General features: G+C 34.3%; 1 long non-coding RNA gene across 2 annotated transcripts; it reads right to left on the bottom strand.

Moving 5' to 3' along the window:
- Positions 1 to 773: 773 nt before the first annotated feature.
- LOC101885655 (uncharacterized) lies at positions 774 to 5817 on the bottom strand. Of its 2 annotated transcripts, none has more exons than XR_012399624.1 (5): positions 5767 to 5817; positions 4861 to 4957; positions 3025 to 3707; positions 2416 to 2505; positions 774 to 1272 (listed from the first exon to the last, which is right to left on the bottom strand). It is a non-coding gene; the product is annotated as an uncharacterized lncRNA (long non-coding RNA). The 2 variants fall into 2 exon arrangements; XR_012399623.1 differs by having other exon boundaries at positions 775 to 1272; positions 2416 to 2508.
- Between the last annotated feature and the right edge of the window lie 4218 nt (positions 5818 to 10035).

Below are 10035 nucleotides of genomic sequence, written 5' to 3'. Positions count from 1 at the left end.
GCTGGTCACTGATAGCAAATTACATCTGGCCCAGATATGGCCCACATCCCCCACTTTCTTCTGGCCCACATACAGCGCGGAATGACGGCGATGACTCAACCTGATTGTGGCTGTCATAAGGATCCAAAAGTCAGCCACAACTGAACCAGATCTGGGCCAATATCTCAGAAAAAGCTTGGTCCATATCTGGGCCAGATGTGGCCCATACATTTTCTTAGATCTGGCCCAGCTGCGGCCCATGCAAATTCTGAAATCTGGCCCAGCTGCGGCCCATGCAGTTTCTCAGATCTGGCCCAGATGCGGCCCATGCAATTTCACAGATCTGGCCCAGATCTTGTTCAGTTGCGGCTGACTTTTGGGTTAGATGTGGCTGACATCTACATTTGGTAGCTATATAAATCACATTAAAAGGAATGCTTAGTTTAAATTGCTTTATTTTAAAAAAATTGCTTCAAAGGAAGCATATAAATTGATAAATACAAATATATAATTTATATAAATTATATAAATAGATGCATACAAAAAAAACAACAACAGATTGATCAATGCAATACATATAAATATATGAATAAGATAAAGAAATGCATACAGAATTATCACAAATTAAATGCAAATAAATATATATAAAAGTTAAAATTAGGTAAGTGGATATACAGAATAAGAAGAACATACAAACACAAATGTATATACAAATTAGATAAATAGATACAGAAAAAAAACAGAAAAAAAAAAAAAAAATATATATATATATATATATATTTTTTTTTTTTTTTTATAAAATGCATATTAATTAAATTAACAAATATTTTATAACCATATAACTAGAACCAATAATTAAAAAAGATATATAAAGGGCAATCCAAAAACAAGATCAGAGGCGAGGCAAGGGTCAAATAAACAAATGATAAACAGAAACAAGATAAACAAGTACAAGTAGACAGAACAAACACAGAAATCACATATTTAACAAAAACATATTATTTAAAAAATTACAATGAAAAAGAATTTGTCTGATGAAGAGCCGGCGGCTCGAAACGTTACACGCTCTGTGTCAGCCTTTTTAATTTAATAAATTTGTATTTTTGGAGCCTTGGTGTTGCCGCCTTTGATTTACATTAAATAATTACAATTAAATATTTATTAGCATCTACCCAGAACCAAAATTTTTTTTTTAAATTAAATAAACTGAAAATCCAACAGGGCAGTCCAAGAGTGAGGTCAGGGGCAAGCAAGGGTCAAAGCCAAAAAAAAAACAGTCCAATGCAAAACATCCTGAAAATCGGAGAAGACAACAATTAAAAGGTGCTGTTTGCAGAGTACATACAGACACAACTCGATTAAAATTAAGGACTTTTAAGCACTTTTTTAAACACCTATTTTTATTTTTAAGACTGACAAGCAACGTATTGAACACCTGAAATGTATTCTCAGCAATACATAAAAACATTCCATAGGAACTACCTATCAATATATAAAAAATAAAAAATAATATTAATATAATATTTCATAGTATTAAACCTATTTTAAATGTGCTTGTGAAATTATTTTTTTTATGTTTTTGTAGATGGAAAGAGAACTGAAAATTAAATTACATTAAATTAAAGGACTAGAAATACTATTATATTGCTAAAATAAAACAAATTTTAGTAAATAATACTAATACAGAGTAAAAGTACATGGTACTATTTTAGCTAGTTACATTTGGAAAAAAAAAATCTGATTTTCAATACGGACCTTTTTTAAGTGTAAACTTGTTTGAATGGTTTAATTGTTTAATTACAAGACGACATAAAAAGGAATTTGCACTAACAAAGGAAGTTTATTTCCTTTAAGGAAGTTTAGTATATTTTCAAGCCTAGGAAGGTTTTATACTTCCTTATAATATTATTAATATTATAAAATATTTGAAATATTTTTTTACATTTTCTACATTTTTCAAAGCAGTGTTTTAAGAGCCTTATTGTTTATTTTGATAAATGTAATAACAGATTGCTTTGACCTGTAATGCCTGTACAATAAGGCTTTAAGACAGACTATGTATAACGCTTTACTTTTTCTTTGACGCTTTAAGACAGACTATGTATAAATCATACAAATACCTCATTCAAAAACGTTTCTAGCATACCAACCCCGCGACGTCAGACACAGCAATATTCCAAGATGGGGGTGCCTTTGTGATAAAAGCTCTAGTAAAACATGCCCTTTTCATCAAAATTGTTACATTAATCAAGTTTGGTTAATATATTTTTTATTAAATCAGAAAGCAATTTACGAAATAATGTAAACTCGATTGACTGCATCACTTCTACTACAAGACACTGGGAAGAATTTTTGCTAGGCGATGTAGGAAGATCTGACACTCAAAGTTTTCTCCATCAATTCATAGTCTGAAATCTTGGTAATTAGTGAAAGTACCTTTGAACTGACCGCAGATCTTGATGTAGTCTTTCTTGATCTGGTCTTCTCCACTTTCGATCCTTCCCTGGGTTAATCTTTACAAGGAACCTGCTGAATGGAAAAAAAAAATACTTAGTGATAAAAACCTGGACTATATCATGCTCTAAAATATTTGAAATAAAAGCAACATAAAAGGACAAGCTTGTGGTGGAGGTTTGCTAGAAAAATATGTGGGAGAGGATGTTGTGTGTGAGTCAGACTGAGACAGACTGTTGTATGAATGTGTGTTTTTGAGTGTATGAATGTGAGAATGCATTCACAAGAGTGTGTGTTAGTTTGAGGATTTTGCTATTTTAAATATTAGGGTCCAACAGAGTAATTTGTTTAGTTAAGTTGTTTAAAATTATTTTCATTGATTAAATACTTGCCCATATATAGATGTAAAGAATAACCAAAAGAAATAATGCATTAAAATGTCATTATATTTTATATTCAATCTGCAAATCATTTGTTGTGAAATTTGAATGACTTCCATTCAGTATATGAATAAAATAAAATTAGAATAAGAATAAAACAATAGAACTCTATAAAAAATACTTCCTATCAAAATAAAGCAGGTGCTTTTACCTTAAGGAACTTTATTAGTATGGTTCCCTGCTTCCAGTTAGTTCAACTTCAGATACCTCCATAATCTGTACTCTGGTGCTTCATTTGGTTCTTGACTTAAGGCTGATTTATACTTCTGCGTCAAACGCCGGCGTATGCTATGGCGCTGACGCATAGCCCTTCGCCGTGGCCGTCACTGACGTGCACTTCTCAAAAAATGTAACTACACGTCGCAACGACGCCTAGCATAAGCTCTGTGATTGGTCGGCTTGGTAGCGCTGACGAGTCTGGGCGGGACCGAGAGCAGCGCGAATGTGAGCGAGCGATTGTTTACAAGTGTGGAGTACCGTGAAGGAGCTCCGGATGGAAAGTTTTGTTTTGTGTTTACCTCATAGTTAAAGTTGTTGTACGTCCACCAGTTCCTGCCTCAAAATGAGCGAGTTTGAGCCACTTGTACATCCCGGAAGTGTTCAGGAAAAGTAAAAAAGTAGCGAAGAAACTCGACACAGAGGAACATTTAAACCTCACTGCCAACTAGCGTTTCAGAAGTGTTAATGCAGACCGACAAAGACAGCGCGCAGAAGTATAAATGCACAGCCACGCGCGTTGCATGCGCCGTTGGTTACGCCGGTCCCCTGACGCAGAAGTATAAATCAGGCTTTAAGAGTAACTGGTGTCGCATTCCAGGTCCATCACAATCTGAGCTAAAAGGACAATATGACAAAAGACAAGACAAATATGAATACACATAACATACAGAATAAAACATTTAAAGATATAGTTTACTATTCTGCCACCATTTATTCATCCTCTACTTGTTTCAAAGCAGTTTGAATCTGTTAAACACTAAAGCAGATATTTTGAAGAATGTTAGAAACCTGTAACTATTGATTAACATAGTAGGAAAAACTGGGTTTGTGTTCATTCATTTTTTTCAGCTTCATCCCTTTATTAATCTGGGGTCACCAAAGTGGAATGAACAGTCAACTTATCCAGCATGTTTTACGCAGCAGATACTCTTCCAGCTGCAACACATCACTGGGAAAAACCCATACACTCTCATTTACACACATTCACTAAGGACAATTTAGTTTACCCAATTCACCTGTACCGCATGTCTTGTGGGGGAAACAGGAGCACCCGGAGGAAACCCACGCCAACACGGGGAGAACATACAAACTTCACACAGAAATGCCAACTGACCCAGCCGAGGCTCGAACCAGAAACATTTTTGCTGGAAGGCAACAGAGCTATCCACTGTGCACCGCACCACCTGAGTTTATGTTCAACAGAACAAAAAAAAATATTTTGAAACAAGTGGAGGATAAAAGATGTCATTATTTTTGGGTGAACTATCCCTTTAAAATTTAAGTGTCAAGCATTAGTCTTAAAAACTTATGTATCACTACAGGAAAAAAAAATCAAGTACCTCTTGTGAACAAGCAAAATCATTATGCCATTGTTTTCAATGGTTTTCTTTTACATTTTTCACTCTGAAATTATAACTTAAACATGCGATCCAAGGTAAATTAATCTACTTTTAACATAAAATAAAAAGATAAGATAAAAATAAGTTACGTCAACAGACTGTGTTTTTCCAGCTCACCAATACTTTCAAATTTTACATTTTCAGAAAACAATTCAATAAATTACCTTGTGGAAACATTTAGACTTTCTTTCAAATTTGATTTTTTTTAATAAAAGATATTTTAAATAAGCTATGACCTCACACAGTGATAAAATAGCAGCAATAAATCTTGTAATATTTTAATAATAAATAAAACATAAAATATAGTATTTCAGTTCCCAACAACCAGTCTGACATATACAAGTTACAAAATATTTACAATATTGTACCTGGTGTGCTTGATGATGAAGTCAAACAATTAGTAATGCACTGATGTGAGAGTTGTCCTTTCCTTCAGCTTGCATCCTTGCATGATTCCTTTCTTTTCTGTAACAAATTAATACAATACAATCAATTTATAAAAATATTATTTTTACTTGCCACAAAACCATTTGTTTGGACTTGATACATATGTACAAGATTAATGGTGCAATTCAGTTTCCAGGCTGTTTTAAAGTAATATAAGATATGGATTTTAAGCTTATTTAACACAATTGATTTTATTTTTTAACAAGGTTTAACATTTCATAACACACTTAGCCTTCTTTTTTAGCTAATTAATTTCCTTTACAAGTCATTTAACACATTCTGTTTCAACTGTGGATTTTTTTTTCAAACGTTTTGGCTTTAAATTTTTTTTAATGCAGACCAGTCTCAACAGTGGCCAGCTTGATAAACTTGATAAAACACACATTCACAAGCAAATCAAGATCATTAGGATTAACGTTACCAAAAAGAGACTGTTCGTTCAGTGTTTGAGCTAAAACCAGTAACGTTACAAAAGCAGAATTCGGCACCTATTACAACTGTATAAAACGGACAGCATATGATTCATTCATTCAAGCTCCCGTTTCGACGCTGTTCTTCATATAACACGTCTTATTGATCATTTAATTGGGAATGACGAGCGTAAAAGGACAATTGTAACTTAAATGAATTCGTTAAAACCCCGAGCACAATCAACTTAACAGATTAAGTTGAATTGACGGCTGCCATCATTCTTAGCCGTTTTTAGCCATATTATCCACATATAAGTTACAGTTTTATCATTATTCAAAACAGGGGCTTTTCTAACTAATAAAAACATTACCTGACGACAAATATCTTACAAATATGATTTTAAAATAATAACTTACCCGATATAAAGAAGAAGATGAAATGGCGGACTTGACTTCACTTCCTCGTTTGAAAAAATTAACCGTCATTCACGAGGCTCCGCCCACTCCACCGTAATGCAAGGATGAAGCGAAACACATATTCGCCACCAGGGGGCAGTTTATGATTATGTTTTTAAATATATATATATATATATATATATATATATATATATATATATATATATATATATATATATATATATATATATATATATATATTAGGGTAAGGGTAATTAGGCAAGTTATTTTATAACAATGATTCGTTCTGAAACTGTCGAAAAAATATATAGCTTAAAGGGGTTAATAATTTTGACCTTAAAACACTTTAAAAAAAATTAAAAACTGCTTTTATACTAGTCGAAGACTTTCTCCAGAAGAAAAAATATTATCAGACATGCTGTAAACATGTCCTTGCTCTGTTATGTAACATGCTGTAATTCTAGAATATTTACTGTTATTTTTAATATTCAGTAGCTTGTTATATAAAAACTATAACACTTTAAGATATATTTACAATCAACTAATTGCTAATTAACATGCTTATTGATAGCATATTGTCTATAAAATTTGTTGACGCTGTTACAGGTGCACACACACAGAACCAGGATAGACTTTTGGGTCTTTCTATGTTGAGTTTGCATGTTGTTTCTGTTGGTTTCCTCCAGTTTCTTCCATAGTGCAAAAATTTGAAGTATAAGTGAATTTTGGATAAACTAAATTTGCTGTAGTTTATGATTAAGATAATGTGTGGTGTTTCCCTGCACTGAGGATTGTACCCTCAGGGCTGTGTTGCAGAAGCATTAGTATCTGATTGCAGACTTGCATATGCAAGCTGAGACACACAGTTTGACATGCAATGTCAGAAACAATGCACTCAAATAGAGCTAGTGACATCAAAGTGAGGGGTAGGGTTAGGAGCGGGGTTAGGTGTGCGCATTAAAATTGGTCAGATTTATTTTTATTATTTTTTTGTGTTCTGTAGAATAAGTAAATAAAACTTTGTTTTGTTTACAAAGATCAGCTTATTCACGAACACATACATGTTATTCACATTCTACTGCTCAGTTCTCTGACATTTTTTTTCTATATAGTTATTTTATTCCTAAACAAAACATTTATGTCTATTTAATATTCAAATTAAATAAAAAAAGAACAATGTTGTATGTGGCATTTAATCAAAGAAAATCATTATAAAAATGTAGAATTGCAAAAAATAACACCAAGAAAACAGCACTTTAATTCAGCATTATTAGATTATGAATTAATTTGTAAAATTGTTCATTAAAAAGTAGTACTAATAGCAAATTAAATCCACCCAGTAGGTGGCGGTAGGGCACTGTGTTAATTCATTCAAATGGAACTGAACAAAACATTAATGGATCAAAACATAATAAATGATAAAACTCATTGCATTTATAGACATTTATAAACATACCAGGTAATATGAAAAAAAAAGAATTTTACTCATGCTGGAACATTTACATATAACAGATAATATAAATTATATTCATAGCAGCCTTAAAGTAAAAATAAATCCATTATTGAGGAAATAAACTGAATTAATATGTGATAAGGTTACAAACATATACTTTCCCTGATAAGCAATAGCTTATTCCTATTCTTAATAACCTAAAGAATCATTTTCAATCTCAGAAAGTCTTATTTAGAACATGCAATGTTATTATTTTCAGAGAAGGTGTAGCGCTCTCACTGCCTGATGAGGGACAATAATGTTAATAAAACACAGGAAACACAGAACTGCTGATGCTTCACATCAGAGTCTGTGTTTTGTTTGAGCAGCAAGCCGCTCCCACTCATTAGGTATGCAGTCCACAGGCAGAAGTAGCCAATCGGAAAAATGTAAATCCTTGCATCACATTACATTAATTTACAATATTTATTTTCTATTTTCTACTTCATAAAATGAAAGTGTACAGACTTAGAAAGACAAATTAACTTTGATTTTCAATTTCTAATAATTTGTAACCACTTCAAAGGCTCCCGTTCATTTATAGTTAAACCGGAACTAAAAATACACAACACGCACTACACTCGATGTGTCACACACGGGCCACATCTGGCCCACATACAGCAGGCCACAACTCACACTACACCCGGTGTGTCACACACGGGCCATATCTGGCCCACATACGGCAGGCCACAACTCACACTACACCCGGGGTGTCACACACGGGCCACATCTGGCCCACATACAGCAGGCCACAACTCACACTACACCCGGTGTGACACATACGGGCCACATCTGGCCCATATGTCTCCTGCCATTGCCAGAAGTGAGCCATATGTGCCTTAGTTGGCCCAGATGTGGCCCAGAACTGTATGCTATCTGGGTGGTAGTTTTGTCTTGCTTGTCCACCAAACATAGACCAGCATCACCAGCAATATTAAGCTGGTAGACAAGCATGACCAGCAAGCCGAAGCTGGTCTACCAGCATAACCAGCAAGACCAAGCTGGTAGACCAGCATGACCAGCAAGACCAAGCTGGTAGACTAGCCTGACCAGCAAGCCGAAGCTGGTCTACCAGCAAGACCAAGCTTATCTACCAGCTTCACCAGCAAGACCAAGCTGGTCTACCAGCATCACCAGCAAGACCAAGCTGGTCTACCAGCATCACCAGCAAGAGCAATCTGGTCCACCAGCATCACCAGCAAGACCAAGCTGGTCTACCAGCAAGACCAAGCTGGTCAACCAGCAAAACCAAGCTGGTCTACCAGGATCACCAGCAAGACCAAGCTGGTAAACCAGCTAAACCAGCATAGACCAGCATGAAAATCATGCTGGTCTTTGCTGGTTTTTTCAGCAGGGTTGTTCCTCCTCATGCCTCATTTCTGTCATCTGTTAAGGTAAGCAGGCTGTGTGCGCGAGCGATACACTTACTTAAAAATGTCTGATGAAAATACTATAGGCAGATGTATACACGCAGTTTTAAAACTTTTAGAACAACCACAAAGCAAAACAGATGTATTTCCCACGTAAAAAAATATCCAAAAGGCACATATGGTTTTTGCGTATTTATTTGTTAATAATATATAGAGTGAATTATAGTATAATATACAGAGAGATTAACTCTTTGTCATGGACATTATTTCTAAAAATAAGCTTGATAAGTTGTCTGTAGCAGGGTGGGGCTGACGTCACAGATGAGCGCCCCGAGGGCACTGTAGTCCGTTTATAGCCTAATGTTAGCTTTTTAACTCTTGCGTTTGCATTTAAGATCCCAAAGTATTCCAAGTTGTATTTTCGTGTGAGGATTATCCGGCTGGACAAAACGTGTAAGTGTAATGAACCGTGTTTGAACACAGAGGTTATTATTTGCAATCTTCGAAAAGCCTATGGGAAAATCCTATAGGGATTTTCACGAGGGAACCAGTTTTATGCTAGCAGCTGATAAGCCTACAAAGTGATGTCAGTTCCTCCACTCTATTACAATTCTTACCAAAACTCTGTTGTACATCAGTTATTTAATAAATGTACTGCATATGGATCCCTCTCTGTCAGTGCAATCATTACAATGAGGGCAAATGCTAGTGCTCCTGATTAATGTACATTCATTATTATATTCACTGTAATATTTTATATCATTATTTACAATAATATTCTCTCAACTGTTACCACTTTAAAAGCAACTATATATGGCGCAAAATAAGTTGCTGCATGTATGATTTAAATTATGAAAAATGATGAAGATCCTGCTTTGGCTTTAATCCTTTTTGCAAGTTATTTACAATTACTTTAAAATTGCACCATATAGAGTTGCTTTACAATGGTTGAGGGAATATTATTGTAAATTATGACATAATCATATACATGAATATAATAATGAATGTACATTAATTATGAGCACGAGTGCTTGCGCTCATATAATGGCTGTTATCAAAAGAAAACAAATTTTTGTTATGTTGAAATCACAAGAATAAAAGTTGTTATGCCGAGATCACGAGATAAATAGGTCGTGATCATGACAAAACAAGAGAGCAAATTTTATTTTAATGCATGGCCTTAGGACTTTAGTAGAAGAGTGAGCAAAATGTGTGTCATATTTAGCATAAATACCCAAAGTTCCACACCTCAGGATCTTTAATGTAAATGACATCATTAATGGACTGTAAGGAAGATGCCTTTCTAATCAACAACATCCTTATGCTTGGAAAATTTTACATTCAGATATCTAAATATTTAAAGGTGAAACCAATGTTTTGTGCTTTTTATAATGAGATTCTTTCATA

The sequence above is a fragment of the Danio rerio genome, chromosome 24 (genome assembly GCF_049306965.1).
Source record: "Danio rerio strain Tuebingen ecotype United States chromosome 24, GRCz12tu, whole genome shotgun sequence".
Lineage (NCBI taxonomy): Eukaryota > Metazoa > Chordata > Actinopteri > Cypriniformes > Danionidae > Danio > Danio rerio.
Note: the sequence above shows the minus strand (reverse complement) of the source record. Positions and strands in the feature narration are given on the sequence as shown.